This window comes from Ictidomys tridecemlineatus, chromosome 12 (assembly GCF_052094955.1).
Source record: "Ictidomys tridecemlineatus isolate mIctTri1 chromosome 12, mIctTri1.hap1, whole genome shotgun sequence".
In the NCBI taxonomy this organism is placed as follows: domain Eukaryota; kingdom Metazoa; phylum Chordata; class Mammalia; order Rodentia; family Sciuridae; genus Ictidomys; species Ictidomys tridecemlineatus.
This window is the reverse complement of record NC_135488.1, coordinates 28,273,409-28,293,503: the sequence shown is the minus strand read 5'-3', so window position 1 is coordinate 28,293,503 and position 20,095 is coordinate 28,273,409. Positions and strand designations below refer to the sequence as shown.

Here is a 20,095-nt window from a genome sequence, read left to right as displayed (position 1 = left end):
AAAGATACTACTGAAGTCCAACAAAACAATCCTGTATCTTCTTTTTAGATTTTTTTTCTCTTTTCTCTCTTCTCCCACGTTTACATCCCCAACATTTGTAAAACAAAAAACTTTTCATAGATTAGGCTACTGATATCTGGAAGGTCTGATTACTATATTACAGTTCTATTGTATATTCTTTTATCTCCTATTTCTACATTATTCATTTCTTATTTTTTATGTTTTGTGTTTTGTATTCCCTCTACTGTCTTCCCACTAACTTGTCTCCCCCAAAACACTTTCTCTTTTCTCCTGCTACTATTCAACTTCTTTTCATTACTCTTTAACTCTTGCTAAGATCTAATAACTCTATCTCCTCACCTCCCACCTTCTTAACATCTCAATCTATACTTCACTCCTGGTTCTTTGTCCATCACAAGAAATTGTAGACCTATTTGCAAACCTATTGTTTATGTTGTAGATAATGATTGAACTTGCCATTTCTGTATATTGTTACAAAGCCAGAAACATCTTAATAGCAGCTATTTGGTTTAAGGCTGCATAATTTTTGTATTGGGATCTGTGAATATTGATCTCCCCCTTAAAGGGGAGGTATTGGAGGAAATTAGGGACACTACAATCCTCCATAGTAAATAATGTGACTCCCTGAAAAAACAGAGCTGGAAGGGAAGATGAACATGAGAAACCAAGGGAAAAGTGTGCCCCAAACAAAAATGCTACATTATGGGAATCCATGACCACAACAGCAGGAGAAATGATAGAGAAGGAGCTGAGGAGGTACATAATTAAAATGTTCTATGAATTAAAATATTAAATAAGAGAGCAAATACAGGCAGCAAAAGATATTTTTGACAAAGATCTAAATAACCAAATATAAGAAGCAAAAGATTACTTCAATGGCAGATAGAAGTTCTGGAAAAAAATAATCAGAAATCATTGAAATGAGGGAAATAATAAACCACATTAAAAACTCAATAGGAAGCATCTCCAACAGAATAGATAACTTAGAACACTGAACTTCAGACAATGAAGACAAAGTATACAATCCTAAAAATAAAGTTGATCACAGTGAAGATGGTAAGAAACCATGAACACAGCATTCAAGAATTATGGGATAATATGAAAAGACCAGACAGAGCTGCCCCACGCACCTGTAGGGTAGGCGGACCTGCGACCTACCAGCAGAACAGGTCCAGCGGCCTGCTGAGGGGCAGGCCCGCTCTCTCCCCCAGTGCCTGCAAGGTAGGCGGGACTTTGATCACTGGTATATCAGGCCCAGCGGCCTGCTGAGTGACAGAGCTGCCCCACGTGCCGCAGGATAGGTGGACCTGCGACCAACTGGCAGAGCAGACCTAGTGGCCCGCCAGCGTGGTAGACAGATCACCCCAATTGGAGGAGGATCACAGCTACTACCTGCTCTGCAAGGGAAATTTTTCAACTATACAAGAGCAATATAAATAAATAGAGGGAAAATTTCAAAAACAAACAGTTTTACCAAGCAGAAAGAAATGCGAGCAGTATGAAAAGACAAGGAACGAAAGGACCACAAGCAATGCAGGTCAACTCAACTCTAGAAGAGGTAATAGCTACAACAGATGGAATGTCAGATAAAGAATTCAAGATTTACATGCTTCAGATGATCTGGAGTCTCAAGGAAGACATGAGACAGCAAAATCAGACAATGAAAGATCACTTTGACAATGAATTACATAAACAAATCCAAGAAGCAAAAGATCAATTACACAGGGAGATAAAGGTAATAAAAAACAAACAAATAGAAATCCTAGAAATGCAGGAAGCAATAAACCAACTTAAAAACTCAATTGAGAATACTACCAGCAGAGTAGAACACTTAGAAGATAGAACATCAGACAATGAAGACAAAGTATTTCAACTGGAAAAGAACATAGACAGCTCAGCAAGACTGTTAAGAAACCATGAGCAGAACATCCAAGAAATATGGGATAACATAAAGAGACCAAACTTAAGAGTCATTGGGATACAGGAAGGCATAGAGGTCCAAACCAAAGGAATAAACAATCTATTCAATGAAATAATACGAGAAAACTTCCCAGACTTGAAGAATGAGACAGAATCCCAAATCCTAGAAGCCTACAGGACGCCGAATGTGCAAAACCATAAGAGATCCACACCTAGACACATTATAATGAAGATGCCCAACATACAGAATAAGGAGAGAATTTTAAAAGCTACAAGAGAAAGGAAGCAAATTACATTTAGGGGTAAACCAATCAGGATAACAGCTGATCTTTCAACACAGACTCTGAAAGCTAGAAGATCCTGGAATAACATATTTCAAACACTGAAAGAAAATGGGTTCTAACCAAGAATTGTGTATCTGGCAAAATTAAGTTTCAGGATGGAAGATGAAATTAAAACCTTCCACAATAAACAAAAGTTAAAAGAATTTGCAGCTAGAAACCATCTCTTCAAAAAATCCTTGGCAAAACTTTACAGGAAGAGAAAATGGAAAGCAACAATGAAAACCAACAGTGGGGTGTAGGACAGTAAAGGGGGGAAAATAATCAAAGAGAAAAACAAATCAGGTTTAGTAGCATTAATAAACTAATATGGCTGGAAGAACAAAACATATCTCAATAATAACCCTAAATGTTAATGGCTTAAACTCACCAATTAAGAGACACAGGCTAGTTGAATGGATCACAAAACAAGACCCAACAATATGCTGCCTACAGGAGACGCATTTGATAGGAAAAGATATACATAGACTGAAGGTGAAAGGTTGGGAAAAATCATATCACTCATATGGACTGCGGAAACAAGCAGGAGTGTCCATACTCATATTAAATAAAATATATTTCAGGCCAAAGTTAATCAAAAGGGATAAAGAGAGACACTACATACTACTCAAGGGAACCATACACCAACAAGACATAACAATCATAAATATATATGCCCCAAACAACGGTGCTGCTATGTTCATCAAGCAAACTCTTCTCAAGTTCAAGAGTCTAATAGACCACCATACAATAATCATGGGAGACTTCAACACACCTCTCTCACCACTGGACAGATCTTCCAAACAAAAGTTGAATAAGGAAACTATAGAACTCAATAACACAATTAATAACCTAGACTTAATTGACATATATAGAATATACCACCCAACATCAAGCAGTTACACTTTTTTTCTCAGCAGCACATGGATATTTCTCAAAAATAGATCATATATTATGTCACAGGGCAACTCTTAGACAATATAAATAAGTAGAGATAATACCATGCATCTTATCTGATCATAATGGAATAAAACTGAAAATCAATGATAACAGAAGGAAGGAAAAATCATGCATCACTTGGAGAATGAACAATAGGTTACTGAATGATCAATGGGTTTGAGAAGACATCAAGGAGAAAATTTAAAAATTCTTAGAGTTAAATGAAAACACAGACACAACATATCGGAATTTATGGGACATATTGAAAGCAATTCTAAGAGGAAAATTCATTGCTTGTAGTTAATTCCTTAAAAAAAGAAAAAAACAACAAATAAATGATCTCATACTTCATCTCAAAATCCTAGAAAAAGAAGAGCAAAACAACAGCAAAAGAAGTAGAAGGCAAGAAATAATTAAAATCAGAGCTGAAATTAATGAAATCGAAACAAAAGAAACAATTGAAAACATGGACAAAACTAAAGGTTGGTTCTTTGAAAAAATAAATAAAATTGACAGACCCTTAGCCATGCTAGCGAAGAGAAGAAGAGAGAGAACTCAAATTACTAGCATATGGGATGAAAAAGGCAATATCACAACAGACACTTCAGAAATACGGAAGATAATCAGAAATTATTTTGAATTCTTATACTCCAATAAAATAGAAGATAGTGAAGGCATCGATAAATTTCTTAAGTCATATAATCTGCCCAGATTGAGTCAGGAGGATATAGACAACCTAAACAGACCAATATCAATTGAGGAAATAGAAGAAACCATCAAAACATTACCATCTAAAAAAAGCCCAGGACCGGATGGGTATACAGCAGAGTTTTACAAAACCTTTAAAGAGGAACTAATACCAATACTTTTCAAGCTATTTCAGGAAATAGAAAAAGAAGGAGAACTTCCAAATTCATTCTACAAAGCCAACATCACCCTGATTCCGAAACCAGACAAAGACACTTCAAAGAAAGAAAACTACAGACCAATATCTCTAATGAACCTAGATGCAAAAATCCTCAATAAAATTCTGGTGAATCAAATACAAAAACATATCAAAAAAATTGTGCACCATGATCAAGTAGGATTCATCCCTGGGATGCAAGGCTGGTTCAATATACGAAAATCAATAAATGTTATTCATGACATCAATAGACTTAAAAATAAGAACCATATGATCATCTCGATAGATGAGGGAAAAGCATTCGACAAAGTACAGCATCCCTTTATGTTCAAAACTCTCGAAAAACTAGGAATAACAGGAGCATACCTCAACATTGTAAAAGCAATCTATGCTAAGCCTCAGGCTAGCATCATTCTGAATGGAGAAAAATTGAAGGCATTCCCTCTAAAATCTGGAACAAGACAGGGATGCCCTCTCTCACCACTTCTGTTCAACATAGTTCTCGAAACACTGGCCAGAGCAATTAGAGAGACGAAAGAAATTAAAGGCATAAAAATAGGAAAAGAAGAACTTAAATTATCACTATTTGCAGAAGACATGATTCTATACCTAGCAGACCCAAAAGGGTCTACAAAAAAGCTATTAGAGCTAATAAATGAATTCAGCAAAGTGACAGGATATAAGATCAACACACATAAATCAAAGGCATTTCTGTATATCAGCGACAAATCCTCTGAAATGGAAATGAGGACAACCACTCCGTTCACAATATCCTCAAAAATAATAAAATACTTGGGAATCAACCTAACAAAAGATGTGAAAGACTTATACAATGAAAACTACAGAACCCTAAAGAGAGAAATAGAAGATCTTAGAAGATGGAAAAATATACCCTGTTCATGGATAGGCAGAACTAACATCATCAAAATGGCGATATTACCAAAAATTCTCTATAGGTTTAATGCAATGCCAATCAAAATCCCAATGGAATTTTTTGTAGAAATAGAGAAAGCAATCATGAAATTCATATGGAAGAATAAAAGACCCAGAATAGCAAAAACAATGCTAAGCAGGAAGTGTGAATCAGGTAATATACCAATACCAGATTTCAAACTATACTATAGAGCAATAGTAACAAAAAAAGCATGGTACTGGTACCAAAACAGGTGGGTAGACCAATAGAAATGAATAGAGGACACAGAAACCAACCCACAAAATTACAACTTTCTTATATTTGATTAAGGGGCTAAAAGCATGCAATGGAGGAAGGATAGCATCTTCAACAAATGGTGCTGGGAAAACTGGAAATCTATATGCAACAAAATGAAACTGAATCCCTTTCTCTCGCCATGCACAAAAGTTAACTCAAAATGGATCAAGGAGCTTGATATGAAATCAGAGACACGGCATCTAATACAAGAGAAAGTTGGCTATGACCTACATGCTGTAGGGTCGGGCTCCAAATTCCTCAATAGGACACCCATAGCACAAGAGTTAACATCTAGAATCAACAAATGGGACTTACTCAAACTAAAAAGTTTTTTCTCAGCAAAAGAAACAATAAAAGAGGTAAATAGGGAGCCTACATCATGGGAACAAATCTTTACTCCTCACACTTCAGATAGAGCCCTAATATCCAGAGTATATAAAGAACTCAAAAAATTAGACAATAAGATAACAAATAACCCAATCAACAAATGGGCCAAGGACCTGAACAGACACTTCTCAGAGGAGGACATACAATTAATCAACAAGTACATGGAAAAATGCTCACCATCTCTAGCAGTCAGAGAAATGCAAATCAAAACCACCCTAAGATACCATCTCACTCCCGTAAGATTGGCAGCCATTATGAGGTCTAACAACAAGAAGTGCTGGCGAGGATGTGGGGAAAAGTGTACACTTGTACATTGTTGGTGGGATTGCAAATTGGTGCAGCCAACTTGGAAAGCAGTATGGAGATTTCTTGGAAAGCTGGGAATGGAACCACCATTTGACCCAGCTATTCCCCTTCTCGGTCTATTCCCTAAAGACCTAAAAAGAGGATGCTACAGGGAAACTGCTACATCAATGTTCATAGCAACACAGTTCACAATAGCAAGACTGTGGAACCAAACTAGATTCCCTTCAATAGACGAATGGATAAAAAAAATGTGGCATCTATACACAATGGAGTATTACTCTGCATTAAAAAATGACAAAATCATAGAATTTTGAGGGAAATGGATGGCATTAGAGCAGATTATGCTAAGTGAAGCTAGCCAAGCCCTAAAAAACAAATGCCAAATGTCTTCTTTGATATAAGGAGAGTAACTAAGAACACACTAGGGAAGAAGAGCACGAGAAGAAGACCAACATTAAACAAGGATGAGAGGTGGGAGGGAAAGGGAGTGAGAAGGGAAATCACATGGAAATGGAAGGTGATCCTCAGGGTGATACAAAATTACATATAAAAGGAAAGGAGGGGTAAGACAAGATAATACAAGTGGAAGAAATGATTTACAGTAGAGGGGGTAGAGATAGAAGATGTGAGGGGAGGGGAGGGGGATAGTAGAGGATAGGAAAGGTAGCAGAATACAACAATTACTAATAGGGCATTATGTAAAATTGTGGATGTGTAACCGACGTGATTCTGCAATCTGCATTTTGGGTAAAATTGGGATTTCCTTACCCACTTCAATCTAATGTATGAAATATGATATGTCAAAAGCCTTGTAATGTTGTGAACAACCAATAAAAAAAAGAAAAAAAAAGAATAAAATCCTGCTTTACATAGAGGGTAGTAGATTGACTTAAAGCACGTTAATAAAAATCCTGCTGCAATCAAATACTCCTGTTTTTCTTCCAAGAATCCAGATAAATATGAACAAATATTTCATTTGTATTTCCATAAGAAATACCTTCTATCCTCAAGCTGGAACTGGAATCTCAGAAGACAAATTTCTGCTTTGCCTTTACATTGTCACTGTCTTTGTGGTACCCAAACCCAGGATTACTGACCTCCCAATCACCCACATGACTCTAACACACATCCTCATGCTCCTTACACATGGGACTTTTGGTATCTACAGATTTTGGAGAAGTGTAGAACAGTTCATGTCAGTTCCAATGTCTTCCTGGCCTAGATCATGAGGGGACTCTCCATCTGTACCACCCACATGCTGGGTGTGCTTTAGGCCATCACCATCTGTGGCTCCTAGTTGCCTTGCTTCAAATTGAAAACCACAAATGCCCTCCAGTGGCTAATTGTTTTCTTATTAATCCTCACCATCTCCACCTATACCAATCCAGTTTTTTTAATACTGTGGCCAGACCAAATAAAATGTAGCCTGGTCTTCTATTTCTCACTGACCACTGTTCCTTTCAGCTCATGAACTACAAACATGGGTTGCTCTTTTTTTTTGCACTGATGGCATTCAGTGATCTCTAGTTTTGAGGCTGTATGGTTCTTTCAAAAAGATACATAATAATAATTTTTCATAGATGTAAACAACAATCATGTTTTTTCAAAGCTTCAGATTTTCTCCATAAAGTTCCCCAGAAAAAAAAAGCAATTCATGCCCTTCTGCTGCCCATTATGTGTTTTGACATCCAGTATTATTTGAACTCCATCATCTTACTGTTAATAAGCACAGTGTGAGCAACTTATCTCATCTTGAGATGTCCTCAAAGGCTTGGTATCAATGGTGATGGCATGCTCAGTCCTTTTGTGCTGATTTATGCTGACACTCAAATAATAAATCTATGCAAATTAAATGGAGAAAAAATCTGCTTCTGACAAAACTGATCAAAAGCAACTTTGTTATTCTTATTAAAATATTATCTATTTCAGAAAATTTTACCTCTTATAAAAATCAATAAAATAGAATTAAAATTTTCTATTACAACAATGTTATTTAAATAGATAACAAATAGTATGTGAAAATTTTTTTCTGTATATGGATTAGTTTTTTCAACATTTGCATTAATTTTCACTGTATCTTACACCATTTGTGTATCATAAAGTTTTATGAACTTTTTATGTAAATTTTAATGTACTTTGTATCTTAGACACTCATATTTGGTCTATGTTTTTTGTCTTCCTGCTTTAAATTTCCTGATATTTCTTTCAGTGAAATTCTATTAGAGGAATATTGATTCTTTTCTCTTTTTGTCTATTAATGTGCAAATGCTCATATCAAAGCTACTCAGGAGTCTGCAGTAGTATTGCAAGTTTGTGGAAACCTTGGGTAACTTAGTGAGATTCTGTGAACACAACAGGTAGAAGATGGATCTCGTTGGTGGACCACCTTAGAGGTTCACTTCCCTATACAAAACTACTACAACAACTAACTGAACAACAGAAATACAATAAATACCATGAAAGAGTACTTCATGAACAAGAGAATGCCGGCACTATTTTAAAAATAGAAGTGTTGGTCACCATGTGAACCAATTAGAAGCCACACACTTCTGTTCAGAATATAAAAAATAGTATAGTAGGTATAGAAAAGAATTTGATGATTACTAAAATTTTAAACAGAATTATCACATGACCTACCAATTTTATTTCTAGCTATATTTTCAAATGAACTGAAAACAGATATTCAAACACTTGTTCAAACACATCGAACACGAATATCAATGACATCACCATTTCCATTAGAAGATATATGAAAATCTAAATTTTCATTAAGAATGGAAAACAAATGTGTCTATGTATTTATATGTATCCTTGTCTGAACAAGCACATGTACATATATATGTTCATATTCATATATCTATATCTCTTTATAGCTTCCATATATGTTTGAATATTATTCTGCAATAAAAATGAAATTCTGTTACAAGTCACCATGTTGACAAATCTCAAAAATATTAAGAAAAGTAGACAAAATCAGACATGAAATTTCACCTGTGCTATAACTACATTTATATTAAATATTCAATATTTGTAAATCATAGAGTTAGAAAGGAGAGAGTTTGTTGCCAGGGGCTTGGAAGGCATTTAAGGGAGTGTTGATTAACTGATTATATAATTTATTTTCAGTAATTGAAATGTTTAAATCAAAATAATTGTTGTAATTATAACCACAAAAGTATAAATGTCACTACTTATTTTTTTAGCTCTTTTATGAAAATTGAACCTCAATAACACCAATAAGGAAAAAAAAATCTTTAAAACACTGAAGTCTATACAGTCATAGCTAGAGGTGACAGAAATGAACTATGAAACTGGTCATAACTTTCTTATCCTTGTATTGGAGCACATGACTGCTGAGGGCCATTACCAAGTAGGAATGACGCATCGAAATTTCCTTGCCAAGCGTACCCCATGCTGCTTAGAGGACATTTGATGGGACATTGCATGCATGCTTTAATGAGGTGACCTTGCTCAAGGACCAAGGCAGATCCGGGTTTAGAGCTGATCAGGTTTGAGGAAGTAACCGGCTCCTTGAGTTTAAGGCGTTGCCAGTTTAAGATAATGGGTTTTAAGGAAGTTGGAAGTTGAAGATTATTGCTGGGATTAGGGTGTTCCTGCTGCTTGTTCCCATTGAGTTCTCGTGAGATAAAAATGGGATTTGGAGAGAGCCTCGTGGAGTAGGTGGTTTGTGCGGGAGACAGCAGAACGCGTTTGCCCCTGGACCTGTGTGGAGGCGGTGTGAGAGCTGGAATAAAGAATTGCTGTTTGAACCTACAAAGCTGTGAGTGCCTCGTGATTCTGGTGCCAAGCCGAGACATTGGCCTTGGCATTTTGGTGGCCCGTACGCGGGACGTCTGAAATTTGGAGGTGAGTAAAATCGCTCCCCCCTGAGGGAAGGCGAGAGAATGGGTGACCATTTCAAAAAACAATGTGTTCTTGTTTTGATTTATTTCGTTTTTGTTTCAAGCTGCCTATCCCTAGAAATTTCTCAGGCAAACTGGGAAAAATGGTTGGCTCAAGGTTTGAAGTTTGTTAGCCCCGAGAAAGAGAAAATTGATACAGTGAATTTTTATTCAGTTTTTGTTTCATTCAGTTGTGGTTTTGTTTTGTGTTATCTTATTGGGTTGCGTTATCTTTATAGAAGATTAGAAATTATTAAAAAAGAAGCCGAAAAAGTGTTAAGTAAATTGTTAGAGATTCAGACCATGGAGGAAGACATTTTAGGTCAAGCAAAAGAGAAGGTCTCTCGAGCTAGTCAGAGAAAGGGAGAAAATTTAAAGGAAAAGGGGTTATTAGAAAAAAGGCCACAACAAGAGGCTGTCACTAACTCCGTTTTACCAGAGGGTGTAATTCAACCAACAGCCCCACCGATGGAGACAGCTGAGTGGCCCTCAAACCCCGTAGTTGATAGATGGGATCCTGAGACAGGACCTCAAAGATTAGCATGCCCTGTATTTGAACAGGCAGGAGGGCGGCGAATTCACCGTATTTTAGAATTTAACACAGTAAAGCAGTTAAAGGAGGCTGTAACAACCTATGGTCCTCAAGCCCCCTTCATGGTAAGCATGGTGGAGTCCATTACTAACTTGGACATGACGCCAGCAGATTGGGCTAGCATGTGTAAATCTGTGCTAAATGGAGGACAATATTTGTTATGGAAGGTTGCCAATGAGGAATTTTGCATGGAGACAGCTAGGCGAAATGCAGCAGCCGGTTACCCTCAAAGAAGTCTTGAAATGTTATTAGGAAAGGGACCTTATGAGGGTCAGCGGCAACAAATGGAATATGATCCTGCTGTATATGTACAGATTGCTGCAGACGCAGTTAGGGCATGGAAGACTTTACAAGGACATGGAGATTTACAAGGTCAGCTATCTAAGGTAATACAGAGACCTAATGAACCTTACGCTGACTTTGTAGATAGGCTTATTCAAACGGCTGCCAAAATTTTTGGTGACACAGAACAAGCAATGCCATTAATAAAACAACTGGCTTATGACCAAGCAAATCGTTGCTGCAGAGAGGTTATTAGACCATGGAGACATGAAGATTTAAACACATATATTAAATTATGTAGAGATGTTAATGAACAAGGGCAAGTCTTGGCAGCTGCAGTACAACAGGCTTTAGATGCCAGGCTAGAAACATGCTATAATTGTGAACAAACAGGACATTTTAAAAGGAGTTGCCCCATAAGAGGAGGGTTTAACAAAACTAGAAATCAAAGGAATAGAATACCGGGTATTTGCCCACGATGCCGTAGAGGGAGACATTGGGCTAATGAATGCCGTTCTCAAACCACCATAGAAGGTACTCCCTTATCAAAAAACGGACAAGGATCAGGTATTTACCCACGATATCGTGGAGAAAGGCATCAGGCTTCATTGCCAAAAAACGGACCGGGGGGCCCAATGCTCCGGGGCCCACAACCACAAATATACGGGGCAGTGGAGGAACCCAGAAACCCCATCAGGGTGGTGCCCAGGACACATTGTCCATTAAATCCCTCATCAGACAAACCCGAGGGAGCGCAGGGTTGGACATCTGCGCCTCTGCCAGAGCAGTATTAACTCCAGAGATGGGAGTTCAAATCATTCCCACAGGAGTAAAAGGACCTCTTCCCCAAGGAACAGTAGGCTTATTGTTGGGACGTAGTTCATCTACATTAAAAGGACTTATGATAAGTCCTGGGGTAATTGATCCCGATTATGTAGGTGAAATAAAAATTATAGCTAGTTCTCCAGGAGGTATATCAGTAATTTCACCTGGAGATAGAATAGCACAGTTGTTAATACTACCCAGCCTACATAATAAGTTCTCTAGTCTTAATGTAGAAAGAGGTTCCAAGGGATTAGGCTCCACAGGTGTAGATTGGGCTATGTTGTCTTTAAATTTAGATTCTCGCCCAATGTTAAAACTAAATATTCAGGGTCGTGACTTTAATGGACTGCTGGACACAGGTACTGACCTTAGCATCATATCTCTTCAAGAATGGCCAAAACATTGGCCATTACAACAAGCCACTCAAACGCTTCGAGGCCTAGGAGTGGCGACTAATCCCCATAGAAGTGCTATGGTATTAGATTGGAAGGATCCTGAAGGATGTGAAGGAACTATACAGCCATATGTTTTGGATCACCTTCCTATTAATTTATGGGGACGAGATGTCCTAGATCAACTAGGTTTGATGTTAACAAATAACATCAATCCTAATGTGCCCACTACTAGGGCTAGACAAGGTATCAGGAAAGAAAAAAGATTAGGAAAACAAGAACAAGGTATAGCAGCGCCAATTCAAATAGATCAAGGAACAGACAGACATGGGTTGGATTTTCAGAAAGGGCCACTGAGACAATCAAAATTACTTGGAAATCAGAAAGACCAGTGTGGGTTCCTCAGTGGCCCCTGACTAAAGAAAAGATACAAGTAGCCCATGATCTGGTCAAACAACAATTAGCGGAAGGACATTTACAACCTTCCGTATCTCCCCATAATACTCCCATTTTTGTTATCAAAAAGAAATCGGGTAAATGGAGATTATTACAAGATTTAAGAGCAATTAATAATGAAATGGTCATTATGGGACCTGCTCAATCAGGGATTCCTCAATTGTCTGCTTTACCAAAAACGTGGCATGTTTTAGCTATAGACATTAAAGATTGCTTTTTTTCGATTCCAATTCATTCCGAGGATAGTCCACGTTTTGCATTTACTATCCCTATTAAATCATGAAGGTCCTGATCAGAGATATGAATGGAAAGTACTCCCTCAAGGAATGGCTAACAGTCCAACTATGTGTCAAATATATGTTAATAAAGCAATCCAGCCACTTAGAAATCAAAATCCTGAACTAAAAATATTTCACTATATGGATGATGTATTATTGGCACATAAAGATAAAAACACATTGCTGGAATGTTATGCCACACTTACAAACTTGTTAAAAAATTATAATCTAGAGATAGGAATAGACAAAGTACAATTAAATTTTCCAATTAATTATTTAGGAGTTCTATTATCCTCAACCATGGTCCGTCCACCTAAAATTCAAATACGAGTAGATCAACTCAAATCACTTAATGACTTTCAAAAGTTGTTGGGAGATATAAATTGGATAAGGCCTTATCTAGGCATACCAACAGGAGAGTTGGGACCTTTATTTGATATTCTAAAAGGTCCATCAGATCCAAATTCACCCCGAATGTTAACTCCTAAAGCTAGAAAGGCATTAAAAATTATTGAGACATATATGGAAAATATGCATTTAGATAGAATTGATATAAGTTTGCCTTTATTATTTATTGTACTACCAACAAGAAATATTCCTACAGGAGTATTTTGGCAGGAAGGTCCATTATTGTGGATACATTTATCTTATTCTCCTAACACTATTCTTACTAGGTATCCTGAGGCTGTAGGACAATTAATACTCAAAGGTATAAGAGCAGCAAAGACAGTGTTTGGAATTTCTCCCAATAAAATTATTACTCCATATACTATGGAGCAAATTGATGAGTTAGCTAATGAATTAAATACTTGGGCAATAATCATGTGTAAATCGAATGTTTCATTTGATAATCATTTACCATCTAATCCTTTGTTGTCTTTTTGGTCTAAGCATCCTGTAGTTTTTCCTAAAATGACAAGAAAAACACCTATCATGAATGCTCCAAATATATTCACTGATGGGTCTAATAATGGTACAGCTGCAGTAGTTACCCCTGATCAAACTTTTACATTTTTAGTTCCCAAACAGTCAGCTCAAAAGGTAGAGCTTAATGCAGTTCTACAAGCTTTTGTGATGTTCAAAGATTCTGTATTTAATTTATTCTCTGATAGCCAGTATGTAGTTAATGCTATAACATCCCTTGAAGATGCTGGTAGGATTTCCCCTTCCTCTACTGTTTTCTCTTTGTTTTCCACTATACAAAGTCTAATCTGGGATAGAAAAGATCCATTCTTCATAGGACATATCAGGGCACATACAGGATTGCCTGGAGCCCTTAGTTTGGGCAATGATTTAGCAGATAAAACTACACATGATATACATATTTTTTCTACTGTAGAAGAAGCTACAAATTTTCATAAAAGGTTTCATGTTAATGCTAATACTTTACAAAAGCGTTTTAAAATAACTAAGGAACAAGCCAGGCATATAATAAAACAATGTCAAAATTGTGTGACCTTTTTACCACAAGTTAATCTTGGAGTCAATCCTAGAGGATTGATACCTAACCATATTTGGCAGATGGATGTCACACACTTGCCAGAATTTGGAAAATTAAAATATTTACATGTTACAGTTGATACTTCTTCCGGATTTTTGATGGGCTCCCTTCATGCCGGAGAAAAAACTAAAGATGTTATAGCTCATTGCTTACAAAATTTTGCCACTGTGGGTGTTCCTAAACAGTTAAAAACTGATAACGGTCCTGGTTATACGTCTAAATCTTTTAAACAATTTTGCTCATCATTTGGTATTACTCATATAACAGGAATCCCATACAATCCACAGGGACAAGGCATAGTTGAAAGAGCTCATCAAACTATTAAAACGTACCTATTAAAGCAAAAAGAGGGAATTGGAAAGGGGTATATATCCCCCAAAGATAAACTTAAAATAACTCTTTTTACTCTAAACTTTCTAAATTTGGATTCATCAGGACTTAGTGCTGCGGAAAGACATATGTATCCGAAAAATGTACATAAGCCTAAGGTACTTTGGAAAGATATTCTAACAGGACAATGGAAAGGTCCCGATCCAGTTATTGTCTGGAGTCGGGGTTCCGTTTGTGTGTTCCCACAGGGAGAACAGCAGCCGATTTGGATTCCAGAGAGGTTAACCAAAACAATTTCTACAGAAAAAGAAGATGATTTGACTGAAATCCATAACAGCTGAAATCCAGAGCTCCAGCTTGGCTATTCTTACATCTGCGACAGTGATTAACCACGGTGCCTTTTTTTTTCAATATCTATTTTATTATTGCATTTTTCCCACATCGTAGTTCTATTTTATTTTTTGAGCTCATACAAACCTAGGTTAATGTTTTTCTGATCAGTTTTGTTTTTTGACTGTGTTTTATTTTTTGACTGTGGAGTTTTTAAACATTGCAATGGAGATTTTACCTAGGTAAAGCTACAAGGCCGTTATTATTGTCTTGTATGTTGTATGTTATGTGTGCCCTGTTTTGTGTTGCATGTCAGTATGTGTGTATGTCCATATTTTTATATGAGGAGCGCTCATGAAAAAATGGATCCAAATTTTTTTTTTATTCACGTGATTTAAGTGGTTTAATCTAATTAGGTAAACAGCTGTTAATGATTGTTTTCAAGGGTGGTTAATAGATCTGTTTGCTTACTATTGTTTTTAAAGGTGATTAACAGATCTGTTTGTTTACTTTCACTTTTCCTTTTCATTATATTTAATAATTCTGTTCAGGATAATGTCTCTTTAACATCATTGCCAGAATTCCCATCTCCATCCCAGTGCCGGTGAAGACAAAGAAAACCAAACTACAGCTTCTATGATAGCTACCACAGTAAACTGTATAAACTGATGCATCAATGAATATAACTCAACAAGTAATGCTCAATCAAGGACTTGATTTACTTTGGGAGGAAATGGACATATTGATAGACTCCTCCGATTTGAACTGCCTGCAGAACTTGCCTGGACTATATATCAGTTGCATGCATTGTGAACTATCGTCTGGTGCAGCGAATTGTGGTACTGCTGGCATATTTTTGCTGATGGTGTCACCAGTGATGCAATTTCCTTGCCAGCGCACCCCATGTTAATTGTGGTAATGCTGACATCTTTGCTGATGGTGTCACCAGTGATGCAATTTTTCCAAAGGAGCCGTCAATTGGCTTGGTGTCGTGGCATTTCTGTATCTTCCTCCCTTCTACTAGTGATGGTCTAAAATTTGGGGGCCAACAGAGGTGAGGCAAGAACCTCACCCCCCCACTGGCACCAAGGTTAAATTTGGGGGCCAACAGAGGTGAGGCAAGAACCTCACCCCCCCACTGGTGCTTAGGCCTATCCACAAGCATGGCTGAATGCTGGACCGGTAGTCAGCGACGGGTTGATCTGATTGCAGTGGATTCAACCTAAGACAGGGGACTGACGCCTAGAGGTCAGTTCATCCGATGACGGGTAAGAACCATATGTTGAATTGGACAACCTACCAGGCACGGTCCTAAGCCACATTGCTTGTTGTTTAATTAATCAGAAGGGGGGAGATGCTGAGGGCCATTACCAAGTAGGAATGACGCATCGAAATTTCCTTGCCAAGCGTACCCCATGCTGCTTAGAGGACATTTGATGGGACATTGCATGCATGCTTTAATGAGGTGACCTTGCTCAAGGACCAAGGCAGATCCGGGTTTAGAGCTGATCAGGTTTGAGGAAGTAACCGGCTCCTTGAGTTTAAGGCGTTGCCAGTTTAAGATAATGGGTTTTAAGGAAGTTGGAAGTTGAAGATTATTGCTGGGATTAGGGTGTTCCTGCTGCTTGTTCCCATTGAGTTCTCGTGAGATAAAAATGGGATTTGGAGAGAGCCTCGTGGAGTAGGTGGTTTGTGCGGGAGACAGCAGAACGCGTTTGCCCCTGGACCTGTGTGGAGGCGGTGTGAGAGCTGGAATAAAGAATTGCTGTTTGAACCTACAAAGCTGTGAGTGCCTCGTGATTCTGGTGCCAAGCCGAGACATTGGCCTTGGCACATGACCACAGTAACTACATTATGTAGAACCACAAAAATAGAATCCTAGATACAATGAGTTATATTCTATGTATGTATAATATGCCAAAATATATTCTATCATCATGCATATCTAAAAAGAACAAATAAAAAAAACTATAGATTTATAGTCACCCACATGTACTCTGCATCACCAAACTAAAGCATGGATGGTAACACTGGATACTAGAAATCAAGAGCCTTCTCTGTGTCAGGCAGTATTCTTGATTCATTATTCACTTTGTCCTTATCTTTCAAATATCATGAGTCCTGATTGGAAGACTTCTGATCTTACAGATGAGTAAACTAAGTTTGAGGGATGACTGATTGTTCCAAGATCACTATCTATGCAGACTAAGGTTCTGACAATTAATTTGTGTGGTGTCCAATTTACTGTGTCATGTATCACAATACAAAGTCAGGATTTTATGTTTGTTTTGTTTTGTTTTGTTTTTTGTTTTTGTTTTATTTTGTACCCCCCCCCCTTGGAGGAGGAAACAAGAGGTAGAAATACAACAGGGCACCAAGAACCATCTGCATAAACTATCAATGTTAAAAACTTGATTGTGGTCATTGTTACACTGGTAAATAAGTATCTGCAAACATGACAATGTATGAATTATATGTGTATAGTTTACTGTATTTCAGTATTACCCTAATACAATTGTTTTAAATTTGAATGAAAGAAATAAATATATTCCTCAGAAAAAAACTATATATTTGGAAAGCATAGGAAAAGATGCTGAATATTATATGTCATTAAGAAATTACAGAGCAGCCACCACCATGAAGGTCAAGCTGTGCAGTTTTAGTGGGTACAAGATATACCCCATATACAGGAGTCACTATGCAAGGACTGATGGAAAGGTTTTCCAGTTTCTTAATGCAAAATATGAGTTGGCTTTCTTATCCAAGAGGAATCCTCAGCAGCTAAACTGTACTGTCCTCTACAGAAGAAAGCACAAAAAAAGCCAGTCAGAAGAAATTAAAAAGAAGAAAACCCAACCTGAAGCCAAATTTCAGAGGGCCATCACTGGTGCATTCCTTATGAATATCATGGCCAAGAGGAATCAGAAACCAGAAGTTTAAAAGGCTCAATGAAAGCAAGCTCTTAGGCTGCCAAGGAAGCAAAACAAACAAACAAACAAAAAGGCTAAGCAGGCATTTAAAAAGATGGCAATGGCTGCTGCTAAGACTCCCACAAAGGCAACACTTCAGAAAAAGACTGTGAAACCTGAGACGTTTTCTGCTCCCCAAGTTGGTGGAAAATGGTTAATTGGCAGATGAGATTTTAAAATAAAGATGTAACCCTTTTAATTGAAAAAATGTTAAAATAAGGCAATAAAGATGTATGATTTAATGCTAGCTTTGCTTTGATGTGTTTAGGACACACTACAGCGACTGAAAGTAGTGGAATCTTGCATAGATTTAATCCAAGTTTACTATTCAAATGCTCTTTTCCTGTCATTTATCTATCCATGACGGGCACATTTGTTTTTTTATTGGGTTTGACTTATACATTGGGACCCCCCTTCTCCCACCATTTGCTATTATCTGATTTGATGGTGCCAAAAATTGATAGCTGTATTAATCTCTTGCTCTCAGAAAAATAGCATCCCCCTTTCTATTTTGGCTATATATTCTGTCTCTGAAACCAGGGACACTGAATAAGAGTATATTTTACCTATTCCCAGTCCTAGTTTGTTGAGCTAGGACTTTTGAAAGAGCTGTGCCAAATAAAATAAAACTGCTCAGTAGCCTTATGATCAATAAATGTGTAATGAGATAAGAAATTATTATAATTTGTGAACAGGTTTGTACTCTATAGATGTCTTTATTATCTGCCCAACTGTGCTGAGTTGCAAGGATACAACAATGCATAAGCCATGTCTTAAACAAGCTTTCTCAAGGTAAAATTATGGTGCATGTCAACATTTTCTTCATCCCCAATTATCCAAGTTAATGGATTACTAATTTTCTTTCTTGTGCATGTAAAATTCAGGCATTATTCTAATTGTTGGGTATAATAAATAGGCTTGGGGAGAAAAAAAAGAAATTACAAATTAAACAGACTTATAAAAATTTATAAAATTTTATACCTGACAATATCAAAAGCTGTCAAAGATAGGGAACAAGAAGAACTCTCATACATTGCTGTTGAGATAGCAAAATTGGACAGCAACTCTGGAAGACAGTTTGGTAGCTTCTTAAAAATCACAATATACACTTAATATGGCCCGCTAATTGTATTTCTCAGTGTTAATTCGATGGAATTGAAAGCTATGTCCACATACAAGTGTCCACAAAACCAAGATACAAAGGTTCACAACTTCTTCACTCATGATTGCCAAGAAAAGGAAGCAGCTAAGAGAGATTTCAGTAGCCATTTACCTCTTATTAATGTAAACACTTTGATACATCCAAACACTGGAGGGTCACTCAAAAAATTTCATAAAATGAATTTACTATCAAACATGAATACACATGGAGGCATCATTAATACATATTGCCAGAAAGAATATATTGTCTAAAATGCCATATTCGTGTCATTCCAAATTTATGACATTCTGGAAAAGTCAAACATTAAAAATGGTAAACATTGCCAAGAAATCAGCCAGAGTAGATGTTAAAGAGGTGAATAACAGGAACTTTTGGCATGGTGAAGCTACTCTGAAAGATGCCATTATGATGAAAATTAACATTATTCTTTCTCAATGCTTTAAAAATTGTAAAATTTATTAATATACAACTAAATTATTGCCATTAATAATTATTTAGTACCATCACTATTGGCAAAATATTTTGATTTTGTACTTACATCAAATGTTTGTCAGTAATATACAAAAAAATATTAGTAGAAACTCTGAATAGGGAAGGCATATGGGAACATGGTCCTCTATGATTCATTTTTCTGTAAATCTACAACTCTCCTTAAAATAAAGTCTGTTCATTAAAACAATCAAAGAAGGCTTGGTGATATTTCTAGCCTCAAAAATATCTGGCCCTAGAACTGGCCCTCAACAATAATATTTGTACTGATAATTAATAATTTCCAAAAACCCCTTCTTTCTTTCTTTCTTTCTTTCTTTTTTGACATTTTTCTGCAAAGTTTTGCTGATCTTTTCCAACAAGAAATTCAAGAAAATCTATTTTTTTCTGTTTTAATTATCTTCTTAGAGAACAGTGAACATAAGCCCTTAGTGAATAAACTAGTACTTTACATTAAAAAGATGCTTATACATCAATAAAAATAATTATTTATCACTCTGCTCCACAGATAGTAAATCATAAAATACTAATAAAAAGATGTTCTAAACTTATTTTACTAAACTCATATTCATGAGAAAAT

General features: G+C 36.8%; 1 pseudogene; it reads left to right on the top strand.

Moving 5' to 3' along the window:
• The first annotated feature begins 17,493 nt into the window (after positions 1 to 17,493).
• LOC144368936 (large ribosomal subunit protein eL24 pseudogene) lies at positions 17,494 to 18,033 on the top strand (annotated as a pseudogene).
• The last annotated feature ends 2,062 nt before the right edge of the window (positions 18,034 to 20,095 follow it).